Genomic DNA, 19,881 nt, shown 5'->3' with positions numbered 1-19,881 from the left:
CAGATACCTGTACAATTAGCACAGGAGCCCTCCAGGGCTGTGTGCTGTCTCCACTTCTCTTCTCTCTATTTACCAACGACTGCATCTCAAAAGATCCCTCTGTTAAAGTTTGCAGATGATACAACAGTTTATTTTTATTTATTTGTCACAACAATATATATAAGCATCACACAAAAAGATTATATAGTATATAAACATATATATGAGGAAATATTAGGAGGTATAAGCATATATATATATATAAGAAGAAGAAAAAGAAAAAAAATAGGGCAGGAACGGTAAGCACGTTTGTGCTCTTATGCACACCCCTTATGGTCCTCTTAGGAATGGGGTGAGGTCAATAGTAGAAAGTTTTTTGGTTAAAGCTTTTGGGATTATGGGAAGAGACCACAGAGTCAGGAAAAGTGTTCCAAGCACTGATGATTCTGTTACAGAAGTCATATTTCCTGCAATCTAGATTAAAGCGGTTAACATTAAGTTTAAATCTATTGATTGCTCTTGTATTATTGCAATTAAAGCTGAAGTAGTCTTTAACAGGAAGGACATTACAATAGATGATTCTATGAGTTAAACTTAGGTCTTGTCAAAGGCGACGGAGTTCTAAGTTTTCTAAGCCTAGGATTTCAAGTCTGGTGGGATAAGGTATTTTGTTGTTTTCAGATAACAATTTCCAGATAACAATGAATCTGCATACAGATGGGAGGTTGAACAACTAGCTTTGTGGTGCAACCGGAACAATCTTTTAGGAGAAACCCTCCTATACTACCACCTCTTACAATACTAGACAACACAGTATCAACAGTAGCGATGTTCAAGTTTCTAGGTTCTATCATATCTCAAGACTTAAAATGGACACCTAACATCAAAAACGTCATCAAAAAAGCACAACAAAGAATGTTCTTTCTGCACCAACCCAGAAAGTTCACACTGCCCAAGGAGCTGCTGATTCAGTTCTCCATGTGGTAAGCTGCTTAGAACCATCCTTATGTTTCTGCTTCACCATTAAACTATATTTCCAATCAGCCTCCATGTTTCCAGTGTCTTTCTCCTGGATTGGAACTGAACTAGATGGCTATTTCTTCCAATGCTAAGTTTCTTCTTTTGACTGCTAAGCTATTGGATGCCTCTGCCTCTTTTGTCTGATTGTTTCTTCTGGTAAACATAAATATTTCTTTACAAAATGTGTAGCTAAACTATAGAACTGGCTACTGTCAGATCTGGTGATTTCCACCAGATAAGATGATTTTTCAAAAGGTACTAGACAAGTTAATGGAACAGCAGTTGGGGAGAAAGATGTTGACAGAGCGTTCTCACCCTCCTTTCCAGGTTTGGCTAGGATCTGGACTAAATCGGCAGGCCTGGTTAGAGGCTTGATCCAGACCCTTTATTTTTTTCATTTGTTTTTACTGAGCTAGATGGATCAGTGGTTTAACTCAATATAAGGTAGCTTTCTATATTTCTAATTTTTGTTTTTTTTATATTATTTTTATTTTTAAATATGATATCCAAGGATGTCCCTAAGGTGCTTTTCCAAAGCAACTGGGCTTTCTTGGTTTTTTTCCTTGAAAATGTTTACTTCTCATCCAAGAAGCTTCTTCAGTTTTGAAGTTCTTGGATGAGAAGTGAAACATTTTCAAGGAAAAATCAAGGAAGTCCAGTTACTTTTTGGAAAAGCACCTTTGGGACAACCGTGACCTGGGTGATTGAGAATCTTCATAGACGTGTCCAGGGATGATATCTTAATGCACAATAACAGTCTAAAGCTGTTTAAATCACTGGGTGCAGCTGAAAACCAGCTAACTCTCCTCATTTGATAGAGTGGATGATTCCAGGGACCACCACTTAATTAACAACACCCTGCAAGATAATGAAGTCTCCCTTTCATTCAGTCCTTCTGTCCATCCTTTAGAGGTTCACTAGTCTCAGCAGAGATCAAAACAAACTTTTTAAAAAAATAAAATATAATATAAAATAATGAAATGTAAAATATTTAAGAGGCAAGAATTCAGTGTAGAAAAAGATAAATTTTAAAAGCTGTCCAGAACATGGGGAAACAGTGGCTTAAAAGAAATTAACAATTTTTTTTGCAATGCTCCAGGTGAACCACAAGATGGTTCTGGTCTGCTACAAATATCTTGGATTCTCTGGCATGAAATTAGAAAGAATCTCAAATATTGTCCAGTCCACATTACACTAAATTTAAAAGAAAAAAAAATCTTCATGTGCAACCTGAGGTTTGAATGTTTGAATGAGAACTGATAGGAAACGCAATTTACTATCTTGTATAAAGTAATAAGAACATTAAAATTAAACAGAACATAAAAAACACAAAAGCTCCTGCTTAGACTTTTGCCTCGTTCTTTGCAATAAGAGCACATCAGTTTCAATTTCTCTGAACTTACCACTTCTTGAGCTACTGAGAGGTCTTGGGGACATGGTAAATCCCACTTTATTCTAGCTTTCAACCACAGTTTCTCTGAAGTTTTCTCTCCTAATTTTTAAAGGATCATTCATTTTCCTTTTTTAGCAGATGAATTGACTTAGTATACAACCCAAAGCATCCACCTCTCCCTTGTGGAAATATGGATCCATAGTCTGGCATCAAGTGTCAACAGATATGCTACTTTCACAATAATTGGAATAGACTTTACAGGTCAAATCACCTATTCTAGTTGACTTAATCTGTTAGAACAAATTTCAGTACAATTGGAGTTATTTTAGGCTGAATATACTATAGAATTGGCTTAGCAACACAGACAGATGTCAGAGACTAATAGCATGGCTCAGAATTGATCCACAAGGTGCAGTAAATAGATCAACAAACAGTTATGAGCAGATGCAATGATATGTCGAATTATCTTGAAAAACCAAGTGATTGTATCATTGTAACAGTTGTTATAGTAATAAAATAGTATTGACAAAAATGAAAAAACACAAAAAGCTACTTTGGAAGGATTTTTTTCTCATGCTGAAGAAGCTTTTGTTACTTCTGGACCCAGCTAAAGAAGATTTTGTTCTTAGAAGACTTGGCATGGTGAGAAATTCAACCAGGAAGCTTATCTAGTTACCATTGAACAGATTAACTCAGTGTTTCTCAACCTTGGCAACTTTAAGATATCTGGACTTCAGTTCTCAGCAAGGATGACTGGGGAATTCTCAGAGTTCAAGCCCACACATCTTAAAGTTGCCAAAATTGAGAAACATTGGTTTAACTTATATCATAGGGTTGCTATGAAGATGAAAAGGAAGGAAGAGGCAATGATTTTGCCTTACACTCTTTGGAAATAAAATTGGATGTAAATATAATGAAATAAATAAGAAAGGGATAAACGGGGGAAGCCCCTCAGAAAATTTTCTGAATTCCTTTCCAGATATGCCATATATATTTATGAATGTAAATAACTATTAAAGGTAGATGAACTGTGAATGAAATCGATAAATATATGAAAGATTGCTCCCCCACACACACAAACAAAAATCTCTCTCTCTCAATTATAGACTTGAAGAAATAAATGACTTCTTAGAAACAGAGTTTAACAAATGAGTCTGATTATTCGCAGCCAACAAACTTTATTCAACAGAGGAGGAAATATTATCTCAGAGGCTGGGATTCTTTATAATAATATACATTGGGCTGTCTGCAAACATCTCAGAAAGCTCAGAGTAATTGGAAATAATAGAGGAAATCCTTGCTATCAATCACCATAGCAATATAGCATATTTTACAAGCTCTGAGGTCTGTGGCAAAATAATTATTTTTTCAAAGTATGTTGGATATCTTGCCTGAAGAAGGAAGAAGTGTACTGCAATCAAACCAGGGCAATGTCTGAAAAAGAGGAAGAATAATATGAAAAACTCAGTATTATCCTGATCAGTAATGGATCAAGTGTAACAATAAGACATATGAGAAGCTTAATTTTAATTGGTTTTGATTAAACTTCTCCCCCATCCAATCCAGTCAGCTAATTCATACCAACAGAAAAGACTGTCTTCTCTTGAAGGAAATAGGAATTGATCTCTGTGACAAAAATTACCAGCTATATTTTGTTTCACAAATGAAGGCGAATCTATGTGTCCCAGGATAATATTGTAAGATCCAATCTAAGTCAGTCATGGGGACCAGAGATTTTGTCTTCCGAGCTTTTGTTTTTATATTTTGTTTTTTTAAATGTGCCATTAACCATTGTCAAGCTTGCCCGTTGTACATAGAATGGGAGAGGACGTGAATCTTTGAGATTCATGTTCCTGAGTTCCAGGCATGTGATTTTGAAGAAAGAATGATTCTTCCTTTTTGGTTTTAACTTATTTGCCCTCTTCCCTTGCTCCTATTCTCAGTTATCTCCATTATGAAAATAACCATGTCTTGGAGACAGAATCCAGCTTTTGCATAAATAATATCCATGATTTGGAATTCAGACTGTGGAAACTTATAAATCAAAGAGGGAGAACTCTTATAGATTGCTATCCTGTCTATCCAGATTGACCCCCCCCAATCCAGATTGACCCCCCAACTTTTATCGCTTAAAGGCTTGACCTCTAGTCAACCAAGTTATGTTACTGAGATCATGTTTCAGTGATTGGAGGCTATACATATCTGTACAAAGAGGAATAGGCTCAACCTTGACAAGAATGAACAGATAGGGATCAATCTGATCCTAGTGATTTTCCATCTTTAGTTCTCAATAAGTGGTACATTCCCATACAGAAATGGTGTATCATTTGGGGATCACAGCTACCAGAAAGGCTTTGCACAGATGCATCTGGTTTGACAATAGCACCCTTTTCCGATATCACGAGTTTTTTCTCATGGTCATTCATGCTCTGATCAACTTAAATGTGAATTGTTGCTATGTGGTCTATATGGGGATGCCTTGAAGGCCACTTGAAACTTCTCTCAGTCCAGAATGCAGCCATGCAAGCAGTTTTATGTGCATCTTGGCATGCTCATGCAAGATCTCAGCTATGTCAACTGTCCTGGTCAACAGTGAGCTTCTGTGTGCAATTTAAGGTGCAGGTTATCCTATAAAGCTTTTCATGGCATAAGACCCGTAAATCTGAGGAGCCAAATCTCTTTCATCCTTACTGCCTGTCCCTTTAAATCCAACAGAGAAGATGTGTTTGGGGCCCCATTCACTAATATCATCTGATAGGAAGAGCTGTGGTTCCTGCCCTATGGAATCTTCTTTCCCTAGAGGCTCAGATTGCCTTGACTCTATAGGCTTAGATTTGATCTTTCAAAACCTGTCTTTTCCCCTCAGGCTGTGGTATAAGTTCGTGATGTGCCCATGTATTAGGCATTGTTCAGGAAAGCAGCCTTAGTTTTATTAGAATAGAATAGAATAGAATAGAATAGAATAGAATAGAATAGAATAGAATAGAATAGAATAGAATTTTTATTGGCCAAGTGTGATTGGACACACAAGAAATTTGTTTTGATGCATATGCTCTCAGTGTACATAAAAGAAAAAGAAAAAAGAAAAGAAAAAAGAAAAAAATACATCAAAGGTACAACATTTACAACACAAATGATGGTCATAGGTTGCAATTTAACCCTTAATGATAGCAACAAAAAGTTACAGTCATACAGTCATAAGTGGAAAGAGATTGGTGATGAAAACAATGAGAAGATTAATAGTAGTGTAGATTTAGTAAATAGTTTGACATTGTTGAGGGAATTATTTGTTTAGCAGAGTGATGACCTTCGGGAAAAAACTGTTCTTATGTCGAGTTGTTCTGGTGTGCAGTGCTCTGTAGCATCGTTTTGAAGGTAGGAGTTGAAACATTTTATGTCCAGGATGTGAGGGATCTGTAAATATTTTCACAGCCCTCTTCTTGATTTGTGCAGTATACAGGTCCTCAATGGAAGGCAGGTTGGTAGCAATTGTTCTTTCTGCAGTTCTAATTATCCTCTGAAGTCTGTGTCTGTGTTGGGTTGCAGAACCAAACCAGACAGTACAGTGTTTCCCAGCATGTTGGCTGGAGAATTCTGGGAGCTGAAGTCCACATTTCTTAAATTTGCCAAATCTGAGAAATATTGGTCTAGGGTATGTTGTTTCTCTCCCTTTTGGATAAAGTAAATTGACATATTTAGTGTAATTCATTTTTAGGCATAGTACTTGTTCTGAAAGAGCAATATGGTGGATCAGTGGCTAAGACATTGAGCTTGTTGGTTGGCAGCTCAGCAGTTCGAATCCCTAGCGCTGCGTAATGGGATGAGTTCCCATGACTTGTCCCAGCTTCTGCCAACCTAGCAGTTCGAAAGCACATAAAAAATGCAAGTAGAAAAATAGGGACCACCTTTGGTGGGAAGGTAATAGCGTTCCATGCACCTTTGGCATTTAGTTATGCCGGCCACATGACCACGGAGACGTCTTTGGACAGCGCTGGCTCTTCGGCTTTGAAAAGAGTTGGGAACGACTAGCACATATGTGCGAGGAAACCTTTACCTTTACTTGTTCTGAATTTGTATGCCGCTTAGAGTCAGTGTTGATAAACAGAAAGATATACTGGCACTTAACACAGGCTTTGGTGCCAGAGGTTTTTAATACCCTTTTCTCTCTCTCTCTCTCCCCCATGGTATTTGGTTCTCAATGAGCAGAAACTGTCATAGAGCAAGAGGAGTGTTTTGATGCTTAGAAGGCTTCCTTTCAGGATTGCAAGCTGAGAATACCTTGTGGAATTGGTAGCTGTCTTGGAAATAGCATATTATTTGCACAGAGCCAAAGAAATATCTGGAGTCTGTAAACAGCTGCACAGTGAGAGTCCTTCTTTTCTATCTTGCCTTGCTTCTTGAGAAATTGCTGTGTTAATCATATGTTTTGAAAGCCATAGTGGGGAAGAGACATTAAAAAGAGGGGGATAATATCAACCGATTGGGCTATAGAACTACAGTACATGGGCTTTCCCTTGTTTTCTTTTGACTGGGATTATTTTGAGGGTGTTTCCCCCCCCCAGACCCCACAGTTGGCACAATTGTTTTATTTTGTTTTTTTCTAAAATGTCTGGAAACATAGCTGCTGATTTATGGCAACTAAATCAGTGAAGGTTAGTGGTGACATAAGAGAAGGTTTTAGGGATTGCAAAGAGGGCGTTTCTTCCAACTTCAGAAATAGATGCATTTTTGGAAGGGATAAAAAAAAAAAATCAAGGTGGCATCTACCATAACACACCTGAATCTCTGTCCCTTTTTTGTATCTATTGCATCTACGTTGCATATAAAAAGGGAGCAGGGTTTCAGTTGCACGGCTGTAGCCACCTTCTTCTTGGCTACCTCTTCACAATGGAGGTTTTTTTGGTCAGACCCCCTCAGATTATCCAGCTGAAATCCTGGACCAGCTTGTTGATCCTCAGTACTGCAAATATAAACCTGTATGTTAAGAAGTCCTGATGACTCCTGATGACCGAGGACTGGGATCCTTGTGTTGATTGCAATGAGGCTGATTTACAGGAAGCTTCCAGCTGCTCTGAAGTCCTAACATCCACAGTCTGCTGGCCTATGGTAAGGACTATGGGAGTTGTCAGTCTGACTGTGTTTGAAAGGATACAGATCCTCCCAGTCCTACTTAAACAACTGCATCCCAATTCATTTCCAGGGCCTTTTGGGTCCCTTTCCACTCACTGTTAAGCCTCAGCTCAAAGTTATGCACAGATTCTCAAGAGCGACAGCTTACTAAATCAGGATTCTTACAGGCTCAGGAAGGCCTCCTTCAATTTATGGGCATCTAGACCAGTGGTGGGTTTCAATTTTTTTTACTGCTGGTTCTGTGGGTGTGGCTTGCTGGGCGAGGCATGGCTTGGTGGGCGTGGCAGGGGAAGGATACTGCAAAATCCCCATTTTGTCCCGATCAGCTGGGACTCCGGAGGCAGAGAATAGATGAGGGTGGGGCCATTCAGAGGTGGTATTTACTGGTTCTCTGAACTACTCAAAATTTTCGCTACCAGTTCTCCAGAACTGGTCAAAACCTGCTGAAACCCACCTCTGATCTAGACTAAAGCCAATAGTTGCTAATCTTATCCTCTACCTCTTTTTCTCCCAAGCGTTTTCCCTTCCCCTTGCCACACTGCCTGTTTCCCCTTAGTTTTGTTCCATTCCCCTTCCTGCATAATTTATTTTCCTTCTCTGTTTGACTGACTTGCTCCCTGCTGTAGATTTTTAATTAAGGACCTTGTCCGTATCTGTCACCCTCCATTCCTCTCGCCTCTCATCTCTGTTCCTGTGTATTCCCCCGCTCTGCCTGCCTACCAGCCTGTTTTCTGTCTGTGGCTTCCTCGTTTTAATTTTTTTTATTTTTTATCCCCTTTAGAAGCAGCGTGAGTGTGTGCCCTGTGCAGCGGCTGCCCCTGGAGAAGACGGAAAATGACAGGAGCCTGACCTTCTGCTTGTCAGAGAGCAAAGGGATCAGAGTGTTGTCAGTTTCAGACAGCTTGGGAGGCAGAAGGAGCTCCTTCTACTTTCCTACAGCTTTTGTAAAGATCAAGTGCACGGAGGGGCAACCTCCATTTTTATTCGCAATGCTCAGGAAGTGCTGAAATGATCTGTGGGCAGAAGTGACCGAGCTTCTTCTAATTAGGAGAATCTCTTGGTCCCTGATTTCTGAAGTGTCGTTCTGATTCATTCCTTTTCCACAGGAGTGAAAGCTTTAGTTTCTCCTATTCCTCCCTCCTCCTCCGCTGCTTTTCCCCCCGTCTTTCTCTTGGGATGTTTTGAAAGCTGCCAGTTGTTTTGGGCCTGTCACAGTGGTGCAACAAATTCAAGAAATACCACAGATATGGAAAAGCTGTACTGGCTGATCCCTTCAGAAATCTCTTTTAGTGGCAAAGATGGATGACATTAAGAGCTGGGAGTGGCAATTTAAAATCTGATTGGCAGACTTTCTTTTCCAAATTCTCGGGGGTGGGGGGGAAGATTATTCCATTCAATTCTCTAACTCTCCCCATCGCCTGGCTGAGTTTGTACAGCTGGACAAATTTAGCCCTTTGGCCAGTGGTGGGATTCAAATAATTTAACAACCAGTTCTCTGCCCTAATGATTTCTTCCAACAACCAGTTCACCAAACTGCTCAGAAAGTTAACAACCGGTTCTCCCGAAGTAGTGCGAACTGGCTGAATCCCACCACTGCCTTTGGCTCACCTTGAGATAGCTTTGCCTCTATCTGTCACAAACAGAAGTGAGCAAGCTTGTGCCAATCCAGAATCCCGAAGCGTGGCTGCATAATTTCACTTGTGGAGAAAGTTTTAATTAGATATTTCCTGATGAAAACAAGAATGCTAAACCTTTAAATATTAAAAGGTGTTTATTGGGAAACACCAGTACTCCCATCAATAGGGGTATACTAATTTAGGTCTGATTGTGTTACTTTATTCTTATTTTCCAAATTGGCCAGAAATGCAGTGCACTTTTAAAGTTTGTTTTCAACCGTTTCTCTCTTTCCACTAGATAACAAGCACACCTCCCCATTTTTCCGCTTTAGTTCCAGTTTCACAGAATGCCTCCTCGATTATGATAAAGAACAAACCTAACTAGATGAAAGGGAGAAAAGAGAGAAGAGGAAGGCAGGAGGGCAACTACGGGGACTTAGCTATTTTCTTATCTCCTCCACCACAATGTATCAGATCACTTGATAGCTGGATCCTGTCCTTGTTCCAGCCTGGCTGCTTGAAATTGATAAAAAAAAAACTTTTAAACTTTGAGGATAAAGGAGAGGCAACAAGCTGACATTTTTTACAGAGCTGTGTATGCGTGTTTCCCTCCCACTGAAAATTGAATGTAATCTCAAGGTGGCAGGTGGCTAATAACCATATTCATATCATTCTGCATTTCATCATGGCACTTGATATGCTTGCTGTCAAAGATCCTAGCTGAGGTTCAAAGCAGACCCCCATTTTAGATGCAGATCGTGCACCTGATGTGCCCATAAAGATTCATTGATTCATATCTTAAAAGCAAACAAATCTTTAGAAGAATTTTAAGCTTGGCTTTTCAGATACTTTTTGGTTTTCCGAAGTTTAGGACAGGCACCTCAGCAAGACTCATATTGCATGCCTTTGAACCTGGGGTGTCGCTGTGTCAATCAAGCTTGCTTTTAATTGATCTCTTCTGTCCAAGCTCCAAATGTCAAAAAGTGAAGGTTATTAACAATCAGTGAGACAGAATTTCAGCCATTCATCTCCTTATCCCTTTCCCTCTTTCTCGCAAATGTTTCCAGTCAGGCATACTGAATCTATTCTAATGATGTGAACTCTCATGAGCTTGCGCCCTAGTAAATTTGCTGAATCTGGAAGATGTTATCAAGACTCCTGTCTACTACAATGCAACCATGTTGATATATTGACCCAGGAATGAGGATGTGGGAGAGAATAGAATTAAAAAGATGGAACTGAAATTCAGAAGATAGTGATAGTTACCTATTGATAATGATTATGCTTAAAACAGTTGGAAATGATCTAGGCCAGGGCTAAGGGTGGGATTCAGCTGGTTCAGACCGGTTTGGGAAAACTGGTAGTTCTCACAATCATCTGGCCCGCCCACCCACCCTGCCCTATCCTGTCCTTTATTTCCTTGTTTCTAGCTTATCTGAATCACGCCTTATATCTGATTTCTGTGCCTCAGCTGTTCTACTTACCAGGGCTGACTTAGAAGGTAAGCAGCTGAGCTTTAAAAACCTCCAATTTTAACACTGCGTGCAAGCACCCTAGGTGCACTTACCAAACCAGTTGTTAAACTGGTTGCAGGCCACCACTGGCCAAGGCCTAGGGCCTAGACATTTTAGCATTGGTATTGTGGGCAGGAAATCAAGCCCTGTCCCAGTCTTCCATTATAATCTTCTCCAAAATCAGGACATTAAACATTACAATTAGAATGGGCTCGACACAAAGAAAGTTTTGGGACTATACCTTCGAGGCTGATAATAGCCTTGATTAAAAGCAAAGATCCTTTCTCCAAAGCGATTACCACTTCCAACTACAATGCTAAATAAGTAGAAACCACAACTCAACAAGATGCATGACTCAGTGTGCTCTCTGTAGGTTAACCTGGCTAAGTGCACTTTTTAGAATCAAATTTCTAAGAATTAGAATTATGTTTAATCTGTGTAATAATACAAGCAAGTTGCTGGATGAACTAGAGATCAGGCTTTTTATGATTAAAGTGGTCTTGCACTTTTCTTTTACCTAAAACAAGGAATTGAAAGTTCAAATTCCCACCCCATCCTCGAGGTTTTGGATATTGCAACCACTGGAATCAGATTTGTATCTTTTGAATTTTTGCATTCAAATTGACAGGTTTATTCTATACTGACTGCAGCTAAATGTTTCTAACAAATGATGTGATATTAGAAGGCTTCCTTTCAGGATTGCAAGCTGAGAATACCTTGTGGAATTGGTAGCTGTCTTGGAAATAGCATATTATTTGCACAGAGCCAAAGAAATATCTGGTGTCTGTAAACAGCTGCACAGTGAGAGTCCTTCTTTTCTATCTTGCCTTGCTTCTTGAGAAATTGCTGTGTTAATCATATGTTTTGAAAGCCATAGTGGGGAAGAGACATTAAAAAGAGGGGGATAATATCAACCGATTGGGCTATAGAACTACAGTACATGGGCTTTCTCTTGTTTTCTTTTGACTGGGATTATTTTGAGGTGTTTCCCAGACCCCACAGTTGGCACAATTGTTTTATTTTGTTTTTTTCTAAAATGTCTGGAAACATAGCTGCTGATTTATGGCAACTAAATCAGTGAAGGTTAGTGGTGACATAAGAGAAGGTTTTAGGGATTGCAAAGAGGGCGTTTCTTCCAACTTCAGAAATAGATGCATTTTTGGAAGGGATAAAAAAAAAAAATCAAGGTGGCATCTACCATAACACACCTGAATCTCTGTCCCTTTTTTGTATCTATTGCATCTACGTTGCATATAAAAAGGGAGCAGGGTTTCAGTTGCACGGCTGTAGCCACCTTCTTCTTGGCTACCTCTTCACAATGGAGGTTTTTTTGGTCAGACCCCCTCAGATTATCCAGCTGAAATCCTGGACCAGCTTGTTGATCCTCAGTACTGCAAATATAAACCTGTATGTTAAGAAGTCCTGATGACTCCTGATGACCGAGGACTGGGATCCTTGTGTTGATTGCAATGAGGCTGATTTACAGGAAGCTTCCAGCTGCTCTGAAGTCTGTGTCTGTGTTGGGTTGCAGAACCAAACCAGACAGTACAGTGTTTCCCAGCATGCTGGCTGGAGAATTCTGGGAGCTGAAGTCCACATTTCTTAAATTTGCCAAATCTGAGAAATATTGGTCTAGGGTATGTTGTTTCTCTCCCTTTTGGATAAAGTAAATTGACATATTTAGTGTAATTCATTTTTAGGCATAGTACTTGTTCTGAATTTGTATGCTGCTTAGAGTCAGTGTTGATAAACAGAAAGATATAGTGGCACTTAACACAGGCTTTGGTGCCAGAGGTTTTTAATACCCTTTTCTCTCTCTCTCCCCCCCATGGTATTTGGTTCTCAATGAGCAGAAACTGTCATAGAGCAAGAGGAGTGTTTTGATGCTTAGAAGGCTTCCTTTCAGGATTGCAAGCTGAGAATACCTTGTGGAATTGGTAGCTGTCTTGGAAATAGCATATTATTTGCACAGAGCCAAAGAAATATCTGGAGTCTGTAAACAGCTGCACAGTGAGAGTCCTTCTTTTCTATCTTGCCTTGCTTCTTGAGAAATTGCTGTGTTAATCATATGTTTTGAAAGCCATAGTGGGGAAGAGACATTAAAAAGAGGGGGATAATATCAACCGATTGGGCTATAGAACTACAGTACATGGGCTTTCCCTTGTTTTCTTTTGACTGGGATTATTTTGAGGGTGTTTCCCAGACCCCACAGTTGGCACAATTGTTTTATTTTGTTTTTATCTAAAATGTCTGGAAACATAGCTGCTGATTTATGGCAACTAAATCAGTGAAGGTTAGTGGTGACATAAGAGAAGGTTTTAGGGATTGCAAAGAGGGCGTTTCTTCCAACTTCAGAAACAGATGCATTTTTGGAAGGGATAAAAAAAAAATCAAGGTGGCATCTACCATAACACACCTGAATCTCTGTCCCTTTTTTGTATCTATTGCATCTACGTTGCATATAAAAAGGGAGCAGGGTTTCAGTTGCACGGCTGTAGCCACCTTCTTCTTGGCTACCTCTTCACAATGGAGGTTTTTTTGGTCAGACCCCCTCAGATTATCCAGCTGAAATCCTGGACCAGCTTGTTGATCCTCAGTACTGCAAATATAAACCTGTATGTTAAGAAGTCCTGATGACTCCTGATGACCGAGGACTGGGATCCTTGTGTTGATTGCAATGAGGCTGATTTACAGGAAGCTTCCAGCTGCTGCTGAAGTTCTAACATCCACAGTCTGCTGGCCTATGGTAAGGACTATGGGAGTTGTCAGTCTGACTGTGTTTGAAAGGATACAGATCCTCCCAGTCCTACTTAAACAACTGCATCCCAATTCATTTCCAGGGCCTTTTGGGTCCCTTTCCACTCACTGTTAAGCCTCAGCTCAAAGTTATGCACAGATTCTCAAGAGCGACAGCTTACTAAATCAGGATTCTTACAGGCTCAGGAAGGCCTCCTTCAATTTATGGGCATCTAGACCAGTGGTGGGTTTCAAATTTTTTTACTGCTGGTTCTGTGGGTGTGGCTTGCTGGGCGAGGCATGGCTTGGTGGGCGTGGCAGGGGAAGGATACTGCAAAATCCCCATTTTGTCCCGATCAGCTGGGACTCCGGAGGCAGAGAATAGATGAGGGTGGGGCCATTCAGAGGTGGTATTTACTGGTTCTCTGAACTACTCAAAATTTTCGCTACCAGTTCTCCAGAACTGGTCAAAACCTGCTGAAACCACCTCTGATCTAGACTAAAGCCAATAGTTGCTAATCTTATCCTCTACCTCTTTTTCTCCCAAGCGTTTTCCCTTCCCCTTGCCACACTGCCTGTTTCCCCTTAGTTTTGTTCCATTCCCCTTCCTGCATAATTTATTTTCCTTCTCTGTTTGACTGACTTGCTCCCTGCTGTAGATTTTTAATTAAGGACCTTGTCCGTATCTGTCACCCTCCATTCCTCTCGCCTCTCATCTCTGTTCCTGTGTATTCCCCCGCTCTGCCTGCCTACCAGCCTGTTTTCTGTCTGTGGCTTCCTCGTTTTTATTGTTTTTATTTTTTATCCCCTTTAGAAGCAGCGTGAGTGTGTGCCCTGTGCAGCGGCTGCCCCTGGAGAAGATGGAAAATGACAGGAGCCTGACCTTCTGCTTGTCAGAGAGCAAAGGGATCAGAGTGTTGTCAGTTTCAGACAGCTTGGGAGGCAGAAGGAGCTCCTTCTACTTTCCTACAGCTTTTGTAAAGATCAAGTGCATGGAGGGGCAACCTCCATTTTTATTCGCAATGCTCAGGAAGGGCTGAAATGATCTGTGGGCAGAAGTGACCGAGCTTCTTCTAATTAGGAGAATCTCTTGGTCCCTGATTTCTGAAGTGTCGTTTTGATTCATTCCTTTTCCACAGGAGTGAAAGCTTTAGTTTCTCCTATTCCTCCCTCCTCCTCCGCTGCTTTTCCCCCCCGTCTTTCTCTTGGGATGTTTTGAAAGCTGCCAGTTGTTTTGGGCCTGTCACAGTGGTGCAACAAATTCAAGAAATACCACAGATAAGGAAAAGCTGTACTGGCTGATCCCTTCAGAAATCTCTTTTAGTGGCAAAGATGGATGACATTAATAGCTGGGAGTGGCAATTTAAAATCTGATTGGCAGACTTTCTTTTCCAAATTCTCGGGGGTGGGGGGGAAGATTATTCCATTCAATTCTCTAACTCTCCCCATCGTCTGGCTGAGTTTGTACAGCTGGACAAACTTAGCCCTTTGGCCAGTGGTGGGATTCAAATAATTTAACAACCAGTTCTCTGCCCTAATGATTTCTTCCAACAACCAGTTCACCAAACTGCTCAGAAAGTTAACAACCGGTTCTCCCGAAGTAGTGCGAACTGGCTGAATCCCACCACTGCCTTTGGCTCACCTTGAGATAGCTTTGCCTCTATCTGTCACAAACAGAAGTGAGCAAGCTTGTGCCAATCCAGAATCCCGAAGCGTGGCTGCATAGTTTCACTTGTGGAGAAAGTTTTAATTAGATATTTCCTGATGAAAACAAGAATGCTAAACCTTTAAATATTAAAAGGTGTTTATTGGGAAACACCAGTACTCCCATCAATAGGGGTATACTAATTTAGGTCTGATTGTGTTACTTTATTCTTATTTTCCAAATTGGCCAGAAATCCAGTGCACTTTTAAAGTTTGTTTTCAACCGTTTCTCTCTTTCCACTAGATAACAAGCACACCTCCCCATTTTTCCGCTTTAGTTCCAGTTTCACAGAATGCCTCCTCGATTATGATAAAGAACAAACCTAACTAGATGAAAGGGAGAAAAGAGAGAAGAGGAAGGCAGGAGGGCAACTACGGGGACTTAGCTATTTTCTTATCTCCTCCACCACAATGTATCAGATCACTTGATAGCTGGATCCTGTCCTTGTTCCAGCCTGGCTGCTTGAAATTGATAAAAAAAAACTTTTAAACTTTGAGGATAAAGGAGAGGCAACAAGCTGACATTTTTTACAGAGCTGTGTATGCGTGTTTCCCTCCCACTGAAAATTGAATGTAATCTCAAGGTGGCAGGTGGCTAATAACCATATTCATATCATTCTGCATTTCATCATGGCACTTGATATGCTTGCTGTCAAAGATCCTAGCTGAGGTTCAAAGCAGACCCCCATTTTAGATGCAGATCGTGCACCTGATGTGCCCATAAAGATTCATTGATTCATATCTTAAAAGCAAACAAATCTTTAGAAGAATTTTAAGCTTGGCTTTTCAGATACTTTTTGGTTTTCCGAAGTTTAGGACAGGCACCTCAGCAAGACTCATATTGCATGCCTTTGAACCTGGGGTGTCGCTGTGTCAATCAAGCTTGCTTTTAATTGATCTCTTCTGTCCAAGCTCCAAATGTCGAAAAGTGAAGGTTATTAACAATCAGTGAGACAGAATTTCAGCCATTCATCTCCTTATCCCTTTCCCTCTTTCTCGCAAATGTTTCCAGTCAGGCATACTGAATCTATTCTAATGATGTGAACTCTCATGAGCTTGCGCCCTAGTAAATTTGCTGAATCTGGAAGATGTTATCAGACTCCTGTCTACTACAATGCAACCATGTTGATATATTGACCCAGGAATGAGGATGTGGGAGAGAATAGAATTAAAAAGATGGAACTGAAATTCAGAAGATAGTGATAGTTACCTATTGATAATGATTATGCTTAAAACAGTTGGAAATGATCTAGGCCAGGGCTAAGGGTGGGATTCAGCTGGTTCAGACCGGTTTGGGAAAACTGGTAGTTCTCACAATCATCTGGCCCGCCCACCCACCCTGCCCTATCCTGTCCTTTATTTCCTTGTTTCTAGCTTATCTGAATCACGCCTTATATCTGATTTCTGTGCCTCAGCTGTTCTACTTACCAGGGCTGACTTAGAAGGTAAGCAGCTGAGCTTTAAAAACCTCCAATTTTAACACTGCGTGCAAGCACCCTAGGTGCACTTACCAAACCAGTTGTTAAACTGGTTGCAGGCCACCACTGGCCAAGGCCTAGGGCCTAGACATTTTAGCATTGGTATTGTGGGCAGGAAATCAAGCCCTGTCCCAGTCTTCCATTATAATCTTCTCCAAAATCAGGACATTAAACATTACAATTAGAATGGGCTCGACACAAAGAAAGTTTTGGGACTATACCTTCGAGGCTGATAATAGCCTTGATTAAAAAGCAAAAGATCCTTTCTCCAAAGCGATTACCACTTCCAACTACAATGCTAAATAAGTAGAAACCACAACTCAACAAGATGCATGACTCCAGTGTGCTCTCTGTAGGTTAACCTGGCTAAGTGCACTTTTTTAGAATCAGAATTTTTAAGAATTAGAATTATGTTTAATCTGTGTAATAATACAAGCAAGTTGCTGGATGAACTAGAGATCAGGCTTTTTATGATTAAAGTGGTCTTGCACTTTTTCTTTTACCTAAAAACAAGGAATTGAAAGTTCAAATTCCCACCCCATCCTCGAGGTTTTGGATATTGCAACCACTGGAATCAGATTTGTATCTTTTGAATTTTTTTGCATTCAGATTGACAGGTTTATTCTATACTGACTGCAGCTAAATGTTTCTAACAAATGATGTGATATTAGAAGAAAAGTTGCCTATGAAGTCAATCAGAATAGAGCTGGAAGGGACCTTTGAGGTCTTCTAGTCCAGCTTCCTGCTCAATCAGGAGACCCCATACCAGGTGACTGTCCAGTCTCTTCTTAAAAACCTCCAGTGATGAAGCAAGCACAATTTCTATACTTAGGTTTGTTAACAGTCAGAGAAGATTCTGGAACAATGCTGATAAGTTGCATTCAAGAAGGCCTTGAAAATAATTTTTATTTAAGCAAGACTTTATATATATATATATATATATATATATATATATATATATATATATATGGATGGATGTATATGTGTGTGTGTATAAATATATATATAGGTCTTTGGTTGTTGGGTTTTCTCCGTGTAAAATTGGAAGTGTCTTGGCGACGTTTGACGAAGTCTCATTCGTCATCTTCAGGCTTCAACCGTGCTTCTGGGAGCAATGTGTGAGAAACAGCTGCGATCACACATTGCCCCCAGAAGCACGAAGCTGAAGCCTGAAGATGACGAATGAGACTTCGTCGAAACGTCGCCAAGACACTTCCAATTTTACACGGGAGAAAACCCGAACAACCAAAGACCTATATACTAACACCCGTGAAAACCTCAGAAAACATATATATATATATATATATATATATATATATATATGGATGGATGTATGGATGGATGTATATGTGTGTGTGTGTGTGTGTGTGTGTGTGTATAAATATATAATATATAAATATATAAATATATAAATATATATATATGTCTGTCTATCTTGGCATATTTGGGTCTTTTCTCATGTAAGGTTGAGGGTATCTTGGCGACGTTTTGACGAGGTCTCACTCATCATCTTCAGGCTGGTGCTTTTGGCTTCATGCCTGTGTGAGCAAAGCATGGTCTGAGCTGCCGTCTCTCTATAAATACTGGTGGGGAGGTAAGGAGTGTTGCTGTGAGTGGGTTGGTTGGCTGTGTGGTTGCATCCTGATTGGTAGATGGAGTGGGTGCCTGCAGATTGGTCAGCTGTTTCGCAGCCTCCTATGTGGGTGTGGTCCTAGTCTTTTGTTCCTGAGCTTTGATGTTGTGGCCTCTGGAGTTCTGTGATGTGAAACGAGTCCCAGCCACGAAAATTGACACCAGACCCAGGATAACACACAACACCACCACCAATCATCCTCACCAGATTCAAACCCAAACCCACCCCACAGACGAAACACAACCACCATCCAGAAGCCAGACCATGTGGCACTACTGGCTGCTGCGCCCCCCTCCGATCCCCACACAAAGCAAGCTGACACACGCCGGGAACACATTACAAGACCTCAGACTCAGAGCCAAACCAAAACCTGTGATGCTACATCACAGCCATCTGCTCAAGACATCACATCACAGAACTCCAGAGGCCACAACACCAAAGATCAGGAACAAAAGACTAGGACTACACCTACATAGGAGGCTGTGAAACAGCCAACCAATCTGCAGTCACCCACTCCATCTACCAATCAAGATGCAACCGCACAGTCAACCAACCTGCTCACAGCAACACTCCCCATCTCGACCAATCTGCAAACACCCACTCCATCTACCAATCAAGATACACAGCCAACTGGCCCGCTCACAGCAACACTCCCCACCTCCCCACCAGTATTTATAGAGAGATGGCAGCTCAGACCACGCTTTGCTCACACCGGCACGAAGCCGAAAGCACCAGCCTGAAGATGATGAGTAAGACCTCGTTGAAACGTCGCCAAGATACCCTCAACCTTACATGGGAAAAGACCCGAATATACCAAGACCTACATACCTATACCCATGAAAACCTACACACACACACACACACATATTTCAGACACACAAACATAGAATACATATTTTCTGAATACAGTATTGACCAAGTCAAAAATTCATACACCTTAATTTCTCAATATTTGCTATATATAAATTCCAATTTCTGCCAAGATTCTACTTTCCCCCTTTTTATTTTTATTTTTTATAGAATATATAGTCAAAATTACCATCCGCCCTCAGCTCCTTATCTTCACTTATTACAGATTGTTCACTTCATTGTCATATAAGTTCTTAACATTTTTAAAAATAAATCTATTGAAACCCTTTACTTTGAACACAGTCATTCAATCATTTCCTTTTTAACAGTTATTTCTTAGTTTCAATTTTTCCCATAGATGGACCCTAAAACATATATTTTTTAATATTTGTTTAACATCATCTTTGTCTAAAAATTAATCATTTTACCATTTAAACATCAAAAACAATTAATCACCAAAAACAATACCACTTTAACAACACCATTTAACCACCAAAAACAATACAATTTTTCATATTCTGATTTCAAATAATATAATCACCAACATTACTTCTAACACAATTATTTTATATCAATCAATTATGTTGTCATTCAATTTTAATAATTTCAGTTTTTTTCTTTATCACCACAAAAAACAATACAATTCTTCACATTTCTTTTTATACTTCATTTTATATAATTCAGTTTTTATCAATTCAGTTATGATCATTTACCTTTAATTTTAAAAATCCCACTATTTATCAATTACCTCTTGTTCAACTAATATAATCACCAATATTAATCCTAATATCATTATTAATACAATTGTTTTTACAGTTATTTTATATCC

At 40.0% G+C, this 19,881-nt stretch overlaps 1 long non-coding RNA gene across 1 annotated transcript in view; it reads right to left on the bottom strand.

The window, feature by feature from the left end:
* Positions 1-3,674: 3,674 nt before the first annotated feature.
* The window catches only part of LOC131191125 (uncharacterized), a 29,575-nt gene continuing 13,368 nt past the window's right edge, over positions 3,675-19,881 (bottom strand). Inside the window, exon 4 of the long non-coding RNA XR_009153431.1 lies at positions 3,675-3,826. This is a non-coding gene — a long non-coding RNA (uncharacterized LOC131191125). The remainder of the gene's footprint in view (positions 3,827-19,881) is intronic.

The sequence above is a fragment of the Ahaetulla prasina genome, chromosome 2 (genome assembly GCF_028640845.1).
Source record: "Ahaetulla prasina isolate Xishuangbanna chromosome 2, ASM2864084v1, whole genome shotgun sequence".
NCBI lineage: Eukaryota > Metazoa > Chordata > Lepidosauria > Squamata > Colubridae > Ahaetulla > Ahaetulla prasina.
Note: the sequence above shows the minus strand (reverse complement) of the source record. Positions and strands in the feature narration are given on the sequence as shown.